Source organism: Hypanus sabinus, chromosome X1, assembly GCF_030144855.1.
Source record: "Hypanus sabinus isolate sHypSab1 chromosome X1, sHypSab1.hap1, whole genome shotgun sequence".
NCBI classification, from domain to species: domain Eukaryota; kingdom Metazoa; phylum Chordata; class Chondrichthyes; order Myliobatiformes; family Dasyatidae; genus Hypanus; species Hypanus sabinus.
This window is the reverse complement of record NC_082738.1, coordinates 54,929,627-54,953,219: the sequence shown is the minus strand read 5'-3', so window position 1 is coordinate 54,953,219 and position 23,593 is coordinate 54,929,627.

Here is a 23,593-nt window from a genome sequence, read left to right as displayed (position 1 = left end):
ATGGTAAGATAGTGCAGATCAACACGTGGCTGAAGACATGGTGCAGGAGGGAGGGCTTCAGATTTATAGATAATTGGGCAGTTTTCCAGGGAAGGTGGGACCTGTTCCGGCGGGATGGTTTACATCTGAACTGGAGGGGGCAAATATTCTTGCAAGTAGGTTTGCTAGAGAGGTTCCAGTGGATTTAAACTAGATAGGAGGGGGAGGGGAACCAGAGTGTAGGAACAGATGTATGGGAGAAGGAAGAAAAAGAAGACAATAAAGGGGCAGTGTTGGATCTCCTGTTAAGGAATGAAATAGGTCAGGTGACGGAGGTATGTGTTGGGAAGCACTTCGGGTCCAGCGATCACAATGCTATTAGTTTCAATATAATTATGGAGAAGGATAGGACTGGACCCAGGGTTGAGAATATTGATTGGAGAAAGGCTAACTTTGAGGCGATGCGAAAGGATTTAGAAGGAGTGGATTGGGACAATTTGTTTTATGGGAAGGATCTAATAGAGAAATGGCGGTCATTTAAAGGTGAAATTTTGAGGGTACAGAATCTTTATGTTCCTGTTAGGTTGAAAGGAAAGTTTAAAAGTTTGAGAGAGCCATGGTTTTCAAGGGATATTGGAAACTTGGTTAGGAAAAAGAGAGATATCTACAATAAATCTAGGCAGCATGGAGTAAATGAGGTGCTCGAGGAATATAAAGAACATAAGAAGAATCTTAAGAAAGAAATTAGAAAAGCTAAAAGAAGATATGAGGTTGCTTTGGCAAGTGAGGTGAAAATAAATCCAAAGAGTTTCTACAGTTATATTAATAGCAAAAGGATAGTGAGGGATAAAATTGGTCCCTTAGAGAATCAGAGTGGACAGCTATGTGTGGAGCCGAAAGAGATGGGGGAGATTTTGACAATTTCTTTTCTTTGGTGTAAGATAATTGTGTAAGGTAAGGGAAACAAGTAGGGAAGTTATGAAAACTATGACGATTAAAGAGAAGGAAGTGCTGGCTCTTTTAAGGAATATAAAAGTGGATAAATCTCCAGGTCCTGACAAGATATTCCCTAGGACCTTGAGGGAGGTTAGTGTAGAAATAGCAGGGGCTCTGACAGAAATATTTCAAATTTCATTAGAAACAGGGATGGTGCTGGAGGATTGGCGTATTTCTCATGTGGTTCCATTGTTTAAAAATGGTTCTAAGAATAAACCTAGCAATTATAGGCCTGTCAGTTTGACGTCAGTGGTGGGTAAATTAATGGAAAGTATTCTTAGAGATGGTATATATAACTATCTGGATAGACAGGGTCTGATTGGGAACAGTCCACATGGATTTGTGCATGGAAGGTCATGTTTGACAAATCGTATTGAATTTTTTGAAGAGGTTACAAGGAAAGTTGAGGAGGGTAAAGCAGTGGATGTTGTCTATATGGACTTCAGTAAGGCCTTCGACAAGGTTCCACACGGAAGGTTAGTTAGGAAGGTTCAGTCGTTAGGTATTAATATTGAAGTAGTAAAATGGATTCAACAGTGGCTGGATGGGAGATGCCAGAGAGTAATGGTGGATAACTGTTTGTCAGGTTGGAGGCCGGTGACTAGTGGTGGGCCTCAGGAATCTGTACTGGGTCCAATGTTGGTTGTCATATACATTAATGATCTGGATAATGGACAGGTAAATTGGATTAGAAAGTATGCAGATGATACTAAGGTAAGTGGTGTTGTGGATAATGAAGTAGGTTTTCAAAGTTTGCAGAGAGATTTAGGCCAGTTAGAAGAGTGGGCTGAATGATGGCAGATGGAGTTTAATGCTGATAAGTGTGAGGTGCTACATTTTGGTAGGACTAATCAAAACAGGACATACATGGTAATTGGTAGGGCATTGAAGAATGCAATAGAACCGAGTGATCTAGGAATAATGATGCATAGTTCCCTGAAAGTGGAATCTCATATGGATAGGGTGGTGAAGAAAGCTTTTGGTATGCTGGTCTTTATAAATCAGAGCATTGAGTATAGGAGTTGGGATGCAATGTTAAAATTGTACAAGGCATTGGTGAGGCTAAATTTGGAGTACTGTGTACAGTTTTGGTCACCGAATTATAGGAAAGATGTCAACAAAATAGAGAGAGTACAGAGAAGAGTTACTAGAATGTTACCTGGGTTTCAGCACCCAAGTTACAGGGAAAGGTTGAACAAGTTAGGTCTTTATTCTTTGGAATGTAGAAGGCTGAAGGGTCTTGATAGAGGTATTTAAAATTATGAGGGGGATAGATAGAGTTGATGTGGAAAGGCATTTTCCATTGAGAGTAGGGGAGATTCAAACAAGAGGACATGAGTTGAGAGTTAGGGGGCAAAAGTTTAAGGGTAACATGAGGGGGAATTTCTTTACTCAGAGAGTGGTAGCTGTGTGGAATGAGCTTCCAGTAGAAGTGGTAGAGGTAGGTTCGGTATTGTCATTTAAAGCAAAATTGGATAGGTATATGGACAGAAAAGGAATGGAGGGTTATGGGCTGAGTGCGGGTCAGTGGGACTATGCGTTCGGCATGGACTAGAAGGGCCGAGATGTCCTGTTTCTGTGCTGTAATTGTTATATCGTTATATGGTTAAACACAAAGTACACTGCAGATGCTGTGGTCAAATCAACACGTACAAACAAGCTAGATGAACTCAGCAGGTCGGGCAGCATCCGTTGAAATGAGCAGTCAACATTTCGAGCCGAGACCTTTCATCAGGACACATTGCATGTGTATTTTCTCGGGAGAGAAACACTGTAGTACTGAGCCAAAACAGTAGTGAGGTTCTGGACCATACACAGGTTACAAGAGCAAGGACTTGCTGTCTTAAGGCAATTTGGGGTAGATTAATCCCCAGGGCTTGACAAGGTGTCCATTTGGATCTTGTGGGTGAGTAATGCAGAAATTACAGGGGTCCTGGTAGAGATATTTGAAATTTCCTTAACCACTACTGAAGTGTTGGAAGACTGGAGGACAGATAATGTTGCTCCATTGTTCAAGAAAGTCTCTAATAATAAGCTAGGAAATTGTAGGCTGTAAGCCTGATATCAGTTGGAAGGTATTCTAGAATACCTGAAATATAAGTATTTAAATAGCCAGGGTCTGATTGGGGATAGTCAACGTGGCTTTGTGCAGTTTGGTTGATTTTAACCAAACTTTTCATGTATTTTGAGTAAGTTACCAGGAAAGTTGAATAAGATGGACAGTGGAAATTGCCTACATAGACTTTAGTAAGGCTTTTGACAAAGTTCTACATGGGAAGCTAGTCAAGAAGGCTCAGTTGCTTGGTATTTAAGATGAATTGGATTGGTAAATTGGATTCAACATTAGCTTACCAAGAAGAGCCAGAGAGTAGTTGTAGATGGTTGCCTCTCTGACTGGAGGCCTGTGCTGAGTGCTGTGCTGCAGGGATCAGTGCTGGGTCCATTGTTGTTTACCATCTATATCTACAATCTGGATGATAATGTGATTAACCGGATCAGCAAATTTGCGAATGACACCAATATCGGGGGTGTAGTGGAGAGCGAGGAAGACTATTATGGGTTGCAGAGGGATCAGTATCACCTGCAAAAGTTGGCTGATAAAATGCAGATGGAATTTTATGCAGGCAAGTGCGAGATTTTGCACTTTGAGAGTACCAACCAAGGTCAATCTTGCACAGTGAGTGGCAAGGCACCGAGGAGTGCAGTAGAACAGAAGGATCTGGGAATACAGGTCCATAATTCCTTAGAAGTGGTGTCACGGGTAGATAGGGTCCTAAAGAGAGCTTTGGGCATATTAGCCTTCATAAATCAGAGCACTAAGTACAGGAGGTGGGATGGTATGTTGAAATTGTACAAGACATTGGTGAGGCCTGATTTAGAGTATTGAGAGCAGGTCTGGTCATCTACCGACAGGAATGATATCAATAAGATTGAAAAAGTTCAGAGATTTATGAGGACGTTGCCAGGATGTAAGGAACTGAGTTATAACGAAAGATTGAATAGGTTAGGATTTTATTCCCCAGAGCAAAGGAGAATAAGGGGAGATTTGATAGAGGTATACAAAATTATGAGGGGTATAGATTGGGTAAATGCAGGCAGGCGTTTTCCACTGAGGTTGAGTGAGACTAGAACTAGAGGTCATAGGTTAAAGATGAAAGCTGAAATATTTAAGGAGAACTTGAGGGGGGAGCTTTGTCTCTCAGAGGGTGGTGCAAATGTGGAACGAATTTGGGTTCGATGGCAACACTTAAGAGAAGTTTTGATATGGTGTATGGATGGGTGGGGTATACAAGGTATTTTCCAGGAGCAGGTACTTAGGTCTAGGCAGAATTATAGTTTGCTGTGGACTAGATTGGCCAAATGGCCTGTTTCTGTGTTGTAGTGGTCTATGACTCTATGATTCTACTTATAGGAACCAGAAATGATACCACAAAGCTGTCTCTGAAAAGTCGTCTGAATTCAGAGGAAGGGTAAGTAAACCAATGTCAGTATCATTCCCCTGGCCGATGCCCCAACATTGTGATCTTAGTTCTGCTCATTCTGCTTCATTAAACCAATTTACCTGACCATCTAGAGAACAAACATTTAGGATGTTGAGGCCATGCATTTGGAGTGGTCAAAAATCCTGCATAAATGCCAGAAAGTGCACACAATCTCAAACCACCTTACCAGGAACTTCCTGCTCTATTTGTGGAATTGTCTATGGAAGAGTCTGTGGTTCCTACACTGGGCTCATCAATCACCTTAGTCTCCACAGAATTAGATGGAAACAAATTATCTTCAATCTTGAGGGAATGCAGAAGGAGAAGAACATTGCACCTCAGTGGCATAAGTGAGCAATTCATTCTGCATAACACAGACAATATTTGTTATTCCACACAACTGTGAGTGGGCTGTTATTATTTGGACATTCCAGGAAGAGCAGGGTGAGCTGCCTTAACAGCTATCATCCAGTGGCACTCACATCTGCGGTGATGAAGTGCTTTGAGAGGTTGGTTATGGCTAGAATCATCTCCTGCCTAAGCAAGGACCTGGACCCATTGCAATTTGGTTATCGCCACAATAGGTCTACAGCAGATGCGATCTTATGGCTCTTCATGCAACCTTGGATCACCCGGACAATATTAGTATAGTTAATATATATATATATATAAAATATAGTTAATGTATATTAATATATATATATAGTCAGGCTGCTGTTCATTGACTACGGCTCAGCATTTAACACAATCATTCCTACAGTTCTGATTGAAAAACCCCAAAACTTGAGCCTCTGTACCTCTCTGCAACCGGATCCACAACTTTCTCACCAAAAAACCACAAATACAATCTACAGGTTTGCTGGCAACGTAACTATTGTTGGCAGAATTTCAGATGTTGATGAGAAAGCATACCAGGAGTGAAATATATCAACTAGTTACGTGGTGTCACAAGAACAACCTTTCACTTAACATCAGTAAAACCAAAGAATTGATTGTGGACTTCAGAAAGGGTAAGACAAGGGCACACACACCAGTCCATATCAAGGGATCTGTAGTGGAAAGGGTGAGAAATTTAAAGTTCCTGGGGGTCAGCATCTCTGAGGATCCATCCTGGGCCCAGCAATTCGATGTAGTTACAAAGAAGGCATGATAGTGGCTAAATTTCATTGGGAGTTTGAGGAGATTTGGCATATCACCAGGAACACCTGCAAATTTTTATAGATGTATCGTGGAGAGCATTCCAACTGACTGTATCGCCATCAAGTATGGTGGGGGGGGGGGGAATGTCATTACACAGGATTGAAATAAGTTGCAGAAAGTTGTAAACTCAATCTGCTTCATCATGGGCACTAGACTCCCCAGCATCTAGGACATCTTCAAGGAGCAATGCCTCAAAAAGGCAGCATCCATCAGTAAGGACCCCCATCACCTAAACAGGGGTCAGCAACCTTTACCACTGAAAGAGCCACTTGGACCCGTTTCCCACAGAAAAGAAAACACTGGGAGCCGCAAAACCCGTTTGACATTTAAAATGAAATAACACTGCATACAACGTTTTTTTTGCCTTTATGCTATGTATAAACAAACTATAATGTGTTGCATTTATGAAATTGATGAACTCCTGCAGAGAAAACGAAATTACATTTCTGCATGCAACAAAAACATTTTGAACTCCGAAAAAAAGACGTTGGGTTGAAAGTTACTTTTAAGTAAAATATTCAATGTCTATTTGAGTCCTTCTTGTATTTATGAAAAACGCCGAACTTAAATTTTCCGCCAGCAACAAGCCAAAAATAACGTCAGCCAGCTGTCATCCTGAAAAATGAAAGGACTATTTCACTGAACAATGAAAAAATATGAATATGAGTAAAATAATAGGCAATTAAAATATTTATCATACTTGGTTAATGGGATTTCTGCTCCTGGACCTCAGCGCACAGCGTCTGCACATCAGGGCTGTATGATGTCACCTTCATCTTTACACAGGATCGCAAGCTGTCATCTGTGAGGTTTTCAATATCACTCCATTTGTGTTTCTGAGCAAGAACGGCCTTCTGACGGGCAACATCTTCAAGGTCTGCTGTCAAGCGTCTAAACTTGGACACCCATATGTCTTTGTCGGCTATGTCGGCCAGTTCCATCTCAAGATCAGGTTGACTCACACCTGCCAATGCAGTCGTATTCAGTAGGGAAGGATCGATGCTTAAGGGAGTGACCGGGAAGGATAATGTGTTTTTTTCCTCTCTGAACTCACAGAAGCGTTTCCCAAACGATGTTTGCATTGCGATGATTGCAGAATGTAAATACTCCGAAATTATCATGTCGTGACCTTGTTTGAACTCTCTCAAATTGGGGAAGTGAGACAAAGTGCCTTTCTGTAAATCTCTGGCAAGCACTGTCAACTTGCGCTCGAATGCCAAAACATCCTCCAACATGTGCAGGGCTGTACGTCCTTTCCCCTGAAGAGCTGTGTTCAGCGTGTTCAGGTGCACTGTCATGTCTACCATGAAGTGTAGCTTTTCCAGCCACTCTGGCTGTTCCAGCTCAGGAAAGGTGAGCCCTTTGCTGCCCAGGAAAGTTTTCACTTCTTCCAGACACGCGACAAAGCGTTTCAGCACCTTCCGTCTGGACAGCCAGCGATAAAAACACGTTGTAGCGGTGTCAGTAAACTGCAGTCAAAGATAGCTTTATTCGAACTAAACAGCCTTGCTTTTCAGCTTCCCTCAACCCAGCCCCCATGGACGCAGATGCTGCAAAAGACGCGTACTCACAAACCCCCGTAGGCTATCTCCCTTAGCCGGAATGCTGGCTAATTGTGAGCCGTTTTATGATGTGGCAGGAAATGTGTCGCTACACTTAGGTTGTACAAGATCACCATAATTACATTTCAAAAGCTAACAAACTAACATAAAATACATTTTAATTAAATACTGACCAATTATTTCCCAAAGCCACAGGGAGCCGCAGCACAGAGGTGAAAGAGCCACAAATGGCTCGGGAGCCGCAGGTTGCCGACCCCCGACCTAGTACATGCCCTCTGCTCATTGCTACCATCAGGGAGGAGGTACAGGAGCCTGAAGACACACACTCAGTGATTCAGGAACAGCTTCTTCCCATCCAGTTTCTGATTGGATCAGATTTCTGAATGGACATTAAACCCATCAACTCTACCTCTCTATTTTTTTCTAGTTTTGCACTATTTATTTAATTTAAATTAAAAATATATATACACTTACTGTAATTTACATGTTTTTATTATTATGTATTGCAAAGTACTGCTGCCATATAACAACAAATTTCACGATATATGTCAATGATATTAAACCTGATTCTGATTCTGACTCTGGACAAGTCACAAATATTTCTCTTGGATTATATGAATATGGAAGTATATTCCTACAGTGATACTAAAGGGCAATTACAAATTTTGTGAGTAAACAATATTCAATGCCTCTGTTTTCATTTATTATTTAGCTATCTTTATCTACTGTATTGTTATGAACTTCCATCTGATCTCTAGCTTTCTTTGCTTGAGTGAGCAGGAAGATTTTCCAGAGCATTTTCCTTTCATACTGGCCCTAATTTTTTGTGCATTTTTCATCTGTCAAGAGACTACATGAATATGCAGGGAGAATGTACTTGGGAAACATGCAAGAGTGGAAGTGTTTAGTCAGGTAAAGCTCTGATCAATGTAGTGTGCAAAGGCTTGAAAGAGTAACCAATTTTTTTCGGCCAGTTAAATTTATAGGTTTTAATAAACCTAAAGTAATAGGTTTTGTACTGAATTTTGAACAATATTGGTTTTGTTTATATAATTTCCCCCTTTAAATACTATATCAGTTATTTATTGTTCATTTTTCATTTTGGTTAAAGTGCATCATAGGGTTGGTTTCCAGGGAAATGTTAATATTTCAGGAGAAGCACCTGACAGTGCTTAATACATTAAAGGTTTGATATAAATACAAACTGTTTGTATGAGTATATAACATTTTAATCAATAGAATTTGTTTCTGTGATTTTTAATAAAATCTGCTGTCTCTGTATCCAAGCGTGAAATCTGTAAAACATTAAACACACAAAATATGTTTTAGTAAATATTAAAAGCATTGCCTTAATAATGGTTTGGGAGAATGAGGATCTAATTATGCTGAACATTTGTTCTCTGGTGTTTCTCTGCCAATAGAAATCTCAATATACATGTTTAAGTAGCAGTGTTAGAACTGATTTTGAAAGACAGATAAATACAGACCACCAGCACTTTGCAAAGTAAATACATTGTTTTAAATTCTCACCATCATTCTTAATCTTTTCTCAGTTTTGATGCTCCCTATGGCATAACCATCTCCATTGCTACAACATTCAATTATCTTTAACCCTTTCTGTGTTTAAATTTTTACATATTTGTGATTTTTTTCATTACTCACAATTGCCTGAACTCCCTTAGGGAAGAAATTGCCTTCCTAAATCTCTCAACGTTCTACCCTCTGAATTTCTCTTTTGATAACAACTTTGTCATTTGTTCTAATACCTCCTTTTGTGATTCAGTGTCAAATTTATATTTCATTATAATTGAAGGTCATATAAATGCAAATTGTTGTTGCTCAGAGAAATATTCTGCACCTGCTGCAGATGTTCAGCTAATGAATCAAAAGATCAGCATGGGTTCTTTTGCCAGCTCACTTATAGCTGGCAGTCACCATTTCAGTTGAAAACTTTCAGACCTTCCAATACTTCATTGATGCTGAATCTCTAAAATATTTTAAGTATAAAAAAACTTTAATAATTCCATATATTCCAGGTCTTTTAGCTGGTTTGAGCTAATGGAGCACAAAGGATTAATCTTCTACTTGTGAAGCTAATATCTAAGCTTTGTTTGTAGCTAACTCTCATCAATAAATTATACAGACATGCCTCTGGACGCCTTGTCTATATGGATGGCAATTAAGGAATATTCCTGCAGAATTTTCTGATTATGCACTCCTGGTGGCGAAGTTTTCATGCTGGGAGCATAGAAACTGAGATTTTCCATTTAAAATACTTCCTTTTTCAGAGTCTTTTTATTTAAAAAATTCAATCAGTAATATTACGACAAATAATTTTAAGATTTCTCTGAAAAAAATGTAAAGAAACAATTGGAAACTAATCTGAGCTGTCAATGGACATGGCTTCAAAATATAATTGTTAATGTTTCACAGACTTCATGTTAAGAGTGTATTACTATTAAATCAACCATTAAAGCCCTTAAGCATGCACTGCATGTCAATGAATGGATCACTGACATTAAAACCAGCCTAACTAATCTCAGAAATAACCAGCACCTCTGAGAACTTCTCATACAATATAATGTCATGAACTATGTCTTTGTTAAGTCTATCAACCATACTGTAAATCACATTTGACTTCAGGGCAACTGTTTCCATGGTGGTCTCTAAAGACTGAAGTCAGACATTTGAATAGATTCAAATGTACAAAACATGGCTTTTCAATGCTTAGGATTGCAAGGTGGTAGCTCATTTTGAGTGTCAGATTGCAATGAATCAGAGTAGGTTTAATACTTCAATTTTTTATGATCGTAAACAAATTATTCTAGATTTTAAGAAAGACCAACTGTTTGCTTTGAATCTGATTTGATGGTAAAATCATAAATCAGATAATTTCATCCTAATTACAAGCAGAGCTACAAATTCTATAAGCCACTTAATTTTTTCACAAATATAGATTAAAGGTTAGCTTAATCTTAAAGATTTGCTTAGTCACATGGACATGGAAACATCAAAATATGCAGTGAAATTTGTCATTTGCATAGACAACCAACACAGTTCCAGGATTATGCTGCAGGCACCCTGCGAGTGTCACCACACTTCTGGTGGCCAAAGTAGCATGCCCACGACTCACAACCCTAACCCATATGTCTTTGGAACGTGTTTGGGGGGGTGGAGGGAAACTGGAGCACCTGAAGGAAACTCACACTGTTATGGGGAGAATGTAAAAGGTCTTACAGACATTTGCTAGATGTTAGAGGTGGTGTGGATAGTGTGGAGGATTGTCAGAGGTTACAGCAGGACATTGATAGGATGCAAAACTGGACTGAGAAGTGGCAGATGGAGTCCAACCCAGATAAGTGTGAGATGGTTCATTCTGGTAGGTCAAATATGATGGCAGAATATAGTATTAATGGTAAGACTCTTGGCAGTGTGATCAGAGGGATCTTGGGGTCGGAGTCCATAGGACACACAAAGCTGCTGCACAGGTTGACTCTGTGGTTAAGAAGGCATATGGTGTCTTGGTCTTCATCAACCGTGGGATTGAGTTTAAGAGCCAAGAGGTAATGTTGCAGCTATATAGGACCCTAGTCAGACCCCACTTGGAGTACTGTGCTCAATTCTAGTCGCCTCACTACAGGAAGGATGTGGAAGCCATAGAAAGGGTGCAGAGGAGATTTACAAGGATGTTGCCTGGATTATGAGGATAGGTTGAGTGAACTCGGCCTTTTCTCCTTGGAGTGAAAGAAGATGAGAGGTGACCTAATAGAGGTATATAAGATGATGAGAGGCATTGATCGTGTGGATAGTCAGAGGCTTTTTCCCAGGGCTGAAATGGCTAACACAAGAGGGCACGGTTTTTTGGTGCTTGGAAGTAGGTACAGAGGAGATGTCAGAGGTAAGCTTTTTACGCGGAGGGTGGTGAGTGCATGGAATGGGCTGCCAGCGACGGTAGTGGAGGTGGATATGATAGGGTCTTTTAAGAGATACGTGGAGCTTAGAAAAATAGAGGGCTATGGGTAACCCTGGGTACATGCTTGGCAGAGCATTGTGGGCCAAAGGGCCTGTATTGTGCTGTGTAGGAATTGAATCCTGATCTTACAGCTGGCACTATAAATCTTTTTGCTGACATGCTACTATGCCACCCCCACTTAATTTTTACAGTAAAGTCTTGATCAGCTTGGTGAGATAAATAGTTTTATTTATTGGTTGCAATGACCTCTTTACAATATCAAAAGATTTGAATCTTCTTGTTTTCATTGTGAAAGCTTAAAGACTTCAGCTTTCAAGTAGAGATGCTTACATAGGAATCATTTTAAGTTTAAAACTAGAAATGATGCAACAAAGAGATTCTATTCTCCATTCAAAAGTAATTTCCCATCTAATTTATAAATTCCTCAAATTATCATTGTTTATGTAGTCTAATAGAGGTGGAATTAATGTTCAGTTGATGAAATCATATCCTTGATTTTTCTTTAGAAGCCACAGTATTTTGATATTATTTTTGCACGCTTTTTATGTTGGGTTCCAAATCCTGGTATCCAGGAGGGCTGCAGCGTGGAACTGTTTTTTCCAGAGGATAAGTCACCAGCCCTCAACATGAATATTGGATCCTCAGTGGAGACAAAATCTGAGTATGATAGCAAGGACCATCGGCAAGTCAGACCAATATACTTCCAGAGAAACAGTTAATAAACAAAATATGGCTGCCACTAAGAATGTAACCATACAAATCCATAAGCTTGAATCACTGATTTTTATATGTTAATATGTTTTGAATTGCTATTTGACTTACTTCTTTCCTCTTTTCTGTGTTTTTGTTTCCATTTCTTCATTACTTTATTCCTTTTCCTTAATCTTTTCAATGTACAACTTGTCAGTGGACCTGATGCATTTCCTGGAGGTAGTGTCAACATGCCAGTTATGTGAAAACTGTACTGTAAACAAGATAAACCAAAGGCAACAAAAATGGGCTTTCAATCATCTTTTCAAAAATAATCACAATCCATTATATCCCTATCCTTGTTGACTGAGTGTACAGCATCCCTTTGAGCGATTAATTTTCTGTTATGGCAATCAAAATCTTATTTTTTTTCGACTGGAGATTCTTTAGAAGTTGTTTCGGCATTTTTCTCCAACTGCATTGCCATTATTAAATTTTAAAAGCATCAGACAAGTTTATCTTTGGCAAAAAGAATTGCACTTCTCCCTGCTTGTTGAATTTCTTCTCATGTGCAAGTGTTATTGCAGAAGACTCCACGTATTTTAAGATGCATGTGCAGCAGTTTTGAATGTTGTTGTGGGATAAATTAGTTCAGTTAGGGTTGACAATATGCCTTCAACATCTCAGCAATGTGTGCATTTTAATTTCCTAACCTTTTTAAATCTTCTCTCTCTAATTTCCCGAGGATATTAATCAATGCTAGATTACTGATATGCATGGGTTACACTATTTTTATCAAGTGGTCAATCTTCATATGCAACTCAGGAGAGTGGGTGCCACCAGATTAAAAAGTTCCAGGAATAGTTTTTCCTGGGTTCCTCGTTCTTCAATACTTTCTGGAATGCTGCTTGTATCTTCCTCAGTGAAGACTGATGCAAAGTAGCTGTATAACTCATTTGTCATATTATTATTTTCCATTAATAATTTCCTTGACCCTCTTTTGATAGGTTCAATGCTCATTTGGTTAATGTATTTCCAACTTAGTGTTTGTGTATTTCTTGGCTGATCCTGCATTTTAATTTTCCTTCCTTATTTTGTTTTCTGTCATTCTTTACCTTGTTTAATATTCTGTCCAATCTTCTGACCTGTCACTTGGCTTCTTTGTGATTGTATACTTTTTCTTTTAAGTTAAAGGAGGTTGGTTCCTTTAATGGTTTTTTCTCAAAAGAATGTATGCCCTTAAATATCTGCAATGTATCCTGAGCATCTGATCCCTTAACCTAATTTGCCAGTTCACTTTCCGCTTTCATGCAGTCATAATTGCATTTACTTAACTTTAAAATTCTTATCTTAGATTCATTCTTCTCCCCCTCAAAATGAATGTAAGATCCAATCATATTGTGTGGCTACTACTAAGGGCTCTTTAAATTATGAGATCATTAATTAATTCTATCTCATTGCTTAACATTGGTCTAGTTATAGCTGGCTCTCTGATTAGTTGCAGAACATGCTGATTTAAAAAACTTAGCCTGAAATTACTCTGAACCCCATATCTAGGCTTCCTTTGTCCATCTGATTTTCTAGACTGCATGTAGATTAAAATCCTTCAGTGATTATTATTCTACCACTTCTTAGTGCAGTTTGATTTTTAGAATAAATGGCTTAGAAATTTGATGCCATTGCATAATTTATTAGAGGCCAATGTAATTAAAATGCACCTTCGTTGGAGTGAGACAAAGGTAAGAAAGGACATGATATATCAGATAAAATGTGGAAAGATGTGACATCATCCACCTCAGCAGCAAAATAGAAAGGTTGAGTAATGTTTAAAAGGGTGTTTGCATTCATTGTAACGTGGGTGTCTTTATCAAAGTCAACATGTAGTTACAAAAAGCAATTAGGAAGGCAGCAGTATGTTGGCCTTTATTACTAGTGAATTTGAGTGTAAGAAAAGATATCTATTGATGTCCTGGTGAGACCTCTTCAGGAATATTGTGGCTATGTTTATCATAAGAGGTATACAACATGGAAACAAGCTCTTCGGCCCACCAAGAGCAGAGTCGAAGTCATACTATGCTGACTATAAACCACTCCTTTATAGTAATCCTATTTTATTCTCCCCATATTCCCATCAATTCTGCCTCAGATTCAGCCACTCACCTACACACATGGGACAATATACAATTGTCATTTAGTCGACTAATCTTGGTGTCTATTCAATGAAAGAGAAAACTGGAGAACACCTGGAGGACTCAGGGACAAATTTCAAACTCCATGCAGGCAACATTGGCAGTTTGGCTTAAAACCTTCAGGCCAGAATCAAACTCCTGTCACCAGACTTATAAGGCAATATATGTACCACGGAGTACCTCCTGAATCCAAGAGAAAGTCGACTAGATTGATTCATGGTCTAGTGGATTTGTTGCAAGTGGAGTGACAAAGCAGACTGGATCTGAAATAACTTGAGTTTAGAACATGAGGTGATTTGCCGAAGTGTAGAAAATTCTTATAGATACAGAATTGTTTCCCCTGTTTATAGTTTCTAGAACCAAAGGTCACATCTCAGTATAAGGTGTAGATCATTTGGGACAGAGATGAAAACAAATTTCTTCATTCAGAGGTTAGTGAATCTGAAATTCCTTACCCCAGAAGCCCGTGGAGGTTCAGATGTTAAGTATATTTAGGACAGATAGCCAAAGAATTTTTAGATACTTGTAGATATATGATTCACTGAGATGAGACTCTCATTGAGTGGCAGAGCAGAAATGGGAGGCTGCAAATCTTCCTCTTGCTTCTGTTTCTTCTGTCAACAGGCTATCCATTTGGTTAGCTTATTAATTGTCATTGCATTGTGGCAATTAACTGTGCTGAACATCAAACATATGGCACACGGAAGGCAAATATGGATGTTTCAACTGCAGCTCCTTCTCCCAACAATGTTTATTTATGGACAAAAGCCATGTTCACTGATGAAATAGTGGAGGAACTGTAAAGCACAAACTACTATAATATTAATCTGATAATAGTTGTGGAAAGAAACTATATCCATCATTATTTTCATTTTTCATATTGAAAATACTATTAGACCATAAGGCCATAAGACATGGGAGCAGAATTAGGCCATTCAGCCCATAGAGTCTGTTCCGCCATTCCGTCATGGCTGATCCCACTCAACCCCATACACCTGCCTTGTTGCCATATCCTTTGATGTACTGACCAAACAGGAAACTTTCAATTTTCCCTTTAAGTATACCCACGGACTTGGCTTTCACCACGATGGCTGTCCAAATTCAGTGTTGGCAACATACAATATCCTGGGAAATAAAATGGATTGGGGGAATTAGCTGTTAAAGGAACTAAAAGAAGAGATTGTAGAGAATTTGGCCAATCCCCACCACCCATACATAGCTACAGGCATGGTGCCCAATACTTGAAGTATTGGACATAATGGACTACATAGTTACATAGAAATATAGAAAACCTACAGCACAATACAGGTCCTTTGGCTCACAAGGCTGTGCCAAATGTGTCCTTATCTTAGAAATTACCTAGGGTTACCCACAGCCCTCTATTTTTCCTAGCTCCATATATCTGTCCAGGAGTCTCTTAAAAGACCCTATCGTATTCATCTCCATCACTGTCGCCAGAAGCCCATTCCACACACTCACCACTCTCTGCATAAAAAACTTACCCCTGATATCTTCTCTGTACCTGTTTTAAAAGGGAGGAAGAAATAAATAGAGTAAGGATAGGCCATTTCACTTAACTGATGTAGTGGGTAAATTATTGGAATCAATCTGAAGAGCAGTAGTAAATTATTATTTAAATTTTTTGAAAGACACAGGTTAATCAAGGAGAGTCAACAATAGGTTAAGTTAAGGATATGTCTTACTGAATTTTTTGAAGAGTTAATTCGAAGTTCAAAGTTCAAAGTAAAATTTATTATCAGAGTACATACATGTCACCACAAACAACCCTGAGATTCTTTTTCTGTGGGCATACTGAGCAAATCTATAGAACAATAGCAATAAACAAGACCTGTAAACTGTAAGCAAAATGCAAATCAGATAATAAATAAATAGCAATAAATGATGAGCATGAAATACCAAGATAAGAGAGTCCTTAAATGAGTGTAGTTATTTCCTTTTGTTCAGCAGCTTAATAGTTGAGGGGTAGTAAATGTTCTTGCACCTGGAGGTGTGAGTCCTGAGGCACCTGTATCTTCTACCTGATGGCAGCAGTGAGAAAAGAGATGCAGGCAGTGGGTTTGATATAGTGTGGATCTTAGTAATTTTACGAACAAAGCTTCACATGGCAGGCTATTCAGAAAAATAATTCTATGGGATCCAACAACAAGTGACAGATTAGATCCCAGGTGGTTCAGCTGCAGGAACCAAAGGTGATTTTGTGAAGGGAAGGTTGTCTCCTGTGGATTTGACAGGACTCAGCACACAGACACTTGCTGTTTTTTTAAGCATATATTAATGAGTTTGAACTAAATGTAGAGGATATAATAAAGACGTTTATAAGTGATACAGTAATCTCCTGTGTTGATAGTATGCTGATAGTTTTGAGGAAGAAGGGGAGAATGCAACAAGAAATAACAAATAGGAAGCATGGTAATCCAATCACAAATGATGGAGAATCTGCCAATGCTGGAAATCCAAGCAACACACACAAATTGCTGGAGGAACTCAGCAGGGCAGGCAGCATCTATGGAAAAGAGTTCATTCGATGTTTCGGGCCAAGACCCTTCAGCAGGACTGGAGAAAAAAAGTTGAGGAGTGAAAAGGTAGGGGGAGGGGAGAGAGAAAAACACAAGGTGATAGATGAAACTAGGAGGGGGAGGGTGAAGTAAAGAGCTGGGAAGTTGATTGGTGAAAGAGATACAGGGCTGGAGAAAGGGGAATCTAATAGGAAAGGACAGAAGGCCATGGAAGAAAGAAAAAGGGGACAGAAGCACCAGAGGAAAGCAATGGGCAGATTAGGAGAGAATGTGACAGAGGCAAATGAGAATGGGAAGTGGTGAAGGAGAGGGGGCATTAGTCCATGGCATTAAAAACCTGATTAGTAAGATTAGAGAGGAAATGTGGTGGAATGACTACACTTCCATTCTGATATCGTTATTACTGAATTCCATCTGAACCTGTCTGCATGAGATGAGAATGATCAAGATTCACAAAATAGTACAGCTCAAAATTCCTTCAATCATTCATTGGACTTGCATTGCTAAACAAATATGAAGCACATATTCTCTTCAACACAATCTTTCCTTTTATTTTTTAATATACTCACTTATACCTTTCTCTGTAACTGTGGAAGATTTTTGAACACATCCTGCTGATCACTACAGGAACCTTTTCCTGTCTGTACAGATGAACACTCTTGTCTGCATTTACCTTGCTAGTGTTACGTACCCGTGCGTATCTTGTACTTGTCACATGACAGTGGTGTTGAAGCTATACTGGACTTAAGGTAGTGGTCTTGTGATGGTGGAGTGACGTCATTTTCCCACCAGTAGATGTCATGTGACAGGTTTTTTTAACAGGGTATAAAAGGAGGACCCCTCCCTGTGAGGAGGGGCAGTTCATGGCTGGATTTGCCATTTTGACTCCATGCCACTGCGTGGTCCAATATTATGATGCAGTTTGGTTGAAAGGTGGAGTTTTATTCAATGCCTAAAGTTTAAAAGGTCATTGCCGGCAGTTTCTTTATAATACTGCCAGTTAAAAATCAGTGGAGAGTGAAGATCGGAGTTTGGGAGCTAAAAGATCGAGGAAAGTCGATTTCGACGGTGAAACAGGTTTGACCTTGTTTGATCCTCATTCGGAAGGAATTTGTTGGCTGTCCCCGTGGTAATCCCTGCGAATAATAGCAGAAAGAGTTGGGTACAGTTTTGTAAATGAAAAGTCAGTGCCTTTAAGCAATTTCATTTTCATCTTCGTAAATTCTCCGGGAAAAGTATAGTTCGACTGGGAACTGAGAATTTAAATCATCTAAAAAGTCTCTCCTTTAATGGACTGTAAGCATTTTGAACTTTTGCAGTACTACTTTGAAGAACTGTTTTTGCAACATCGCTTTAAGAACTGTTTTCGCTTTATTCCTTTAAGAACTGTTTAAGCTGCCGCACAGCAGCTGATTTCCGGTTACGTTCGTGGTTTGTTTACTTTTGGGGGTTTGCTTTTCAGTGTTTAATAAATGCTTTATTTGTTATAAAAACCCCTGTCTCACTTATATATTTATTGTTGCTGGATCCGTAACACTAGTTACTAAATGTTCCTTCAGCATTCTTTATCGTACAAAAACCGTATCATCATTCTTTGATTGAATCAGTGTTTCTGACTTTAATTGCCTCTTATATATTTGCTGCAAATCTGTGAAACAATTGTGCTACTGAATTAGTCTGTTACACTCTCAGGGGAATGTCACCTTGTTCGAAATGTTTATCATTATCATGCAAAAGTGTTTTGATAGGAAAAGATCTGGGTTACCAGCATTTTGAAAGACAAATGAATGGATTTCATTCATAGTCACAGAGTTAAACAACACAGAAACTGGTTCTTCAGCTTGTCCATCCCAACCAAAGTGCCCAACTAAATTTATTCCATTTACTTGCATTTGGCCCATATCGCTCAAAAATTTTCCTATCCATGTACCTGTCCAAATATCTTTCAAATGTTGTTAATTTACCCACATCAACCACTTTATCGGGCAGCTTATTGCATACTCACAACATCCTCTGTGTGAAGAAGTTGCCCTCAGACCCCTTTTAAAACACTCCCCTCTCATTTTAAACCCATGTCTTCTTATATTTAATTCCCTTTCTTTGTGATCCAAGAGCTTTCGGGGCTGAATACAGAACCAAATTTTTCAGAGAAAGCGGGCTAATAGATCTAAACATAATTTTGTATTGTCTGAATGTGAGTTATTTTTATCTGATCCTGGGATAGTGTGAAGTCCATCTGGTTTGTCTCTGTATAGATAGATCACCCAACATTTACTTCAGCTGAGAGCCTATTTTGTGATGGTATTGGGTTGGCTGCTCACAAAGATTCTAACTGCAAACTAAGATCTTAAACCCTATTGGATATAAATAGCCAGGATTACCCTTACTAAAGAGAGATTATACTGTAAATACCCAGTCTTCAAAGACTAATTTACCTCCCTGTTTATTCTCCATGGCAAGTTTAGCAAAATACCTACAATTTGAATGGTGGGTCCCTCCTCCCTTTCAAGGAGATGATACTTCCAGCTAAAAAATAGCTTCAAACACAGTTCATTACAGTGACACACATTTAAATCATCATGTTCTTAATACACATTTAAAATTCAGAGAATTTCTATCTTAAACATTTATTTCCCAATTACAAACTGTTTCTAAAACACAATGTCAAGTTTCCGAATGAACAGCAGCAGGCATCCAAGTTTTGTCATTCCAATTCCCTGGTGTATGGTTGTTGCCACTGTCCTTTTAAGGCTCAGACTGCCAGTGATTGTCTGTCACTGCCACATTCCTTCATGGAGGGTCTGTTAAAGGCCTCATGCTGAGCACTCAGTGTTCAGTGGTAGCAGTTCCATTTCTAGTACTATTGTTTGTGATTTCTCCTTTGATTTAGCTCTCTCATTACAGCACAACTGAGTCATCATTGGTCTGTTCAAAATCCTGTGACGTGTCAAACCAGTTACCTATCATCTCCACTTGGGTGAAGTCACATGTGTATGATATTTCCTCAGGTGTCCTTTCAACACAAACAGTCTAACAGCATTTTGGAGACATAGTTCTTCAACTACCTGTCATTAATTCTGTAAAGCTGCAAAGCTAACTTCCTTGAGCACATAAAACCTTCTGACCGTAAGCATATCATAGTTATTGATATGCTATTGATACACATTATCCATCTGTTCTGCAAGCTTCCGTGAACTAAGCAGCTTAAGAGTCAGCTTGACTGTTTGAAGCAACCTGAATTAAGCAACCTGTTGTCTTATACTGCATCTTGAGCAGTAATAAAGCAGGTGCAGTGACTTAAACAAAATGTCTACTATACACAAAGCTTATTTGCAATGCTGTTCTTTAGATAATACTTGTTTTAACCTCAAAGTGATTAGTGCAATTTACATTTCAAGAACTGAAGACTGACTTCTCTTTACGGCCAGAAGTTAAACAGCTGTTAGTTGAAAGTTTACTTACAGCTGTTTGTGATCTTACAAGTGGCAGATGCTGTGTTTAGAAAGCAGGATTAGCAAACAACCAAGAAAGAGGAAGAGGCCTACTGGCCAAGAAGTGAACATCCATCACAATTTTCAAAATCCATTCAAAAAGCTCCTTAATTCCTCATGGTAAATTGTATTATCCATTAAATTATATGCATGATGGTCATATGACAACCTTTACAGTATAGACATCTAATTCCTCCAAAGTGGGTTTACTTTAGTTGAATGTGTCCTTGCTCGAGGTCTGGCTATAGAGATGAAGAAAGATCTACTCAGCCAAAGAATGATAGGATTCTGTAAATCACAGCCTAGAATGGCAGTACCTAGATGTGTGGTTGATAACTGTGACTTAGACAATAGACAATAGGTGCAGAAGTAGACCATTCGGCCCCTCGAGTCTGCACCGTCATTCTGAGATCATGGCTGATCATTCACTATCCATACCCAGTCCCTGCCTTGTCCCCATATCCCTTGATTCCCCTATCCATCAGATATCTATCTAGCTCCTTCTTGAAAGCATCCAGAGAATTGGCCTCCACCGTCTTCCGAGGCAGTGCATTCCACACCTCCACAACTCTCTGGGAGAAGAAGTTTTTCCTCAACTCTGTTTTAAATAACTGACCTCTTATTCTTAATCCATGCCTTCTGGTACTGGACTCTCCCAACATCTGGAACATATTTCCTGCCTCAATCCTATCAAATCCTTTAATTATATTAAACGTTTCAACCAGATCCCCTCTCAATCTCCTCAATTCCAGTGTGTACAAGCCCAATCTCTCCAATCTCTCTGCGTAAGACAGCCCTGCCATCCCAGGAATCAACCTAGTGAATCTACGCTGCACTTCCTCAATTGCCAGAATGTCCTTTCTTAAACCTGGAGACCAAAACTGTACACAATATTCCAGGTGTGGTCTCACCAGGGCCCTGTACAAATGCAAAAGGACATCCTTGCTCTTGTACTCAATTCCCCTTGTAATAAAGGCCAACATTCCATTTGACCTCTTCACTGCCTGTTGCACTTGCTCATTCACCTTCATTGACTGATGAACTAGGACTCCTAGGTCTCTTTGCATTTCTCCCTTACCTAACTCTACACCGTTCAGACAATACTCTGCCCTCTTGTTCCTGCTTCCAAAGTGGATAACTTCACATTTATTCACATTGAATGACATCTGCCAAGTATCTGCCCACTCACCCAGCCTACCCAAGTCTCCCTGTATTCTCCTAACGTCCTCTTCGCGTGTTACACTGCCACCCAGTTTAGTATCGTCAGCAAACTTGCTGATATAGTTTTCAATGCCCTCACCTAAATCGTAAAGAGCTGTGGTCCCAATACAGAGCCCTGTGGTACCCCACTAGTCACCTCCAGCCAGTCCGAGAAACACCCATTCACTGCTACCCTTTGCTTTCTATCTGCCAACCAGTTTTCTATCCATGTTGAAACCCTGCCCCCAATGCCATGAGCTCTGATTTTACTCACCAATCTCCTATGTGGCACCTTATCGAATGCCTTCTGAAAATCTAGGTACACTGCATCCACTGGCTTACCCTCGTCTAACATCCTTGTTACACCCTCAAAAAACTCCAACAGATTAGTCAAGCAGGCTTTGCCCTTGGTAAATCCATGCTGGCTCGGCCTAATCCTATTACTGCCATCAAGATATGCCACTATTTTGTCCTTAATAATGGACTCAAGCATCTTCCCCACGACTGACGTTAGGCTAACAGGGCGATAGTTCTCCATTTTCTCCTTCCCTCCCTTCTTGAAAAGTGGGATAACATTAGCCACTCTCCAAACTTCAGGAACTGATCCTGAATCTAAGGAACTTTGGAAAATGATTACCAATGCATCCGCAATTTCCTGAGCCACCTCTTTTAGAGCCCTCGGATGCAGACCATCTGGACCCGGGGATTTATTAGCCTTCAGTCCTATCAGTCTACTCATCACAGTTTCTTTCCTAATGTCAATCTGTTTCAATTCCTCTGATATCTTATGACCCTGGCCCATCCATACATCTGGGAGATTGCTTGTGTCCTCCCTGGTGAAGACAGATCTAAAGTATGCATTAAATTCTGTTGCCATTTCCCTGTTTCCCATAACAATTTCTCCCAATTCATTCTTCAAGGGGCCAACATTGTTCTTAACTATCTTCTTTCTCTTCACATAGCTAAAAAAGCTTTTGCTATCCCCTTTTATATTCCTGGCTAGACTGAGCTCATGCCTGATTTTTTCTCTCCGTATTGCTTTTTTAGTTAAGATCTGCTGTTCCTTAAAACTTTCCCAATCATCTGTATTCCCACTCATCTTAGCCCTGTCATACTTCTTTTTCTTTAATGCTATACAATCTCTAACTGCCTTTGTCAACCACTGTGACCCCTTCCCCCTCTTTGAATCCTTCCTTCTCATTGGAATGAACTGCTTTTGCATCTTTTGTATTATCCCCAAGAATATCTGCCACTGCTGATCCACTGTCTTTCCTGCCAGGGCATCCGCCCATTTAACTTTGGCCAGCTCTTCCCTCATGGCTCCGTAGTCTCCTTTATTTAATTGCAACACTGACACCTCTGATCTGCCCTTATCCCTCTCAAATTGTAGATAAAAACTTATCATGTTATGATCACTACTTCCTAATGGCTCCTTTACTTCAAGATCACTTATCAATTCCTGTTCATTACACATCACCAAGTCCAAAATAGCCTCGTTCCTGGTTGGCTCAAGCACAAGCTGTTCCAAAAATACATCCCTTAGACACTCCACAAACTCCCTATCCTGGGGTCCAGCACCTACCTGATTCTCCCAGTCCACCTGCATGTTGAAATCTCCCATAACGACTGCATTACCTTTAGCACATGCCAATGTTAACTCCCTAATCAACTTGTACCCAATATCCACGCTACTGTTTGGGGGCCTGTACACAACACCCATTATGGTCTTTTTACCCTTACTGTTCCTCAGCTCAATCCACACAGACTCTACTTCCCCTGTTCCTAAGTCACCCCTTGCTAAGGACTGAATCTCATTCCTCACCAACAGGGCCACCCCACCCCCTCTTCCCATATTTCTGTCTCTACGATAGCACGTATACCCTGGTACACTCAATTCCCAGGCCTGATCCCCTTGCAGCCATGTCTCCGTTATCCCAACAATATCGTAATTCCCCATTTTCATCTGAGCTTCAAGCTCATCTGTCTTATTTCTGACACTACACACATTCAAGTATAGAATTCTTAGCCCATTCCTCCTCTCTTTGCTTAAAACACTGTCTGTTGTACCTAACCCAGCTCCTTGAACTTCCATCGGGCTAATTGCACCTTGAATTTTGATGACCTTCTCAAGATCACCCAAACCTTCTACACATTTAACCCCATGCTCCTTCTGACCAACCCTCTGTACATGTAACTTTTCCAACACATGTTCTGTCTCACCTTTCTCCTTTACACAATTATTATTTGGGAAACATGTATTCCCCACCTGTCCCTTATCCTTCATCATATCATCT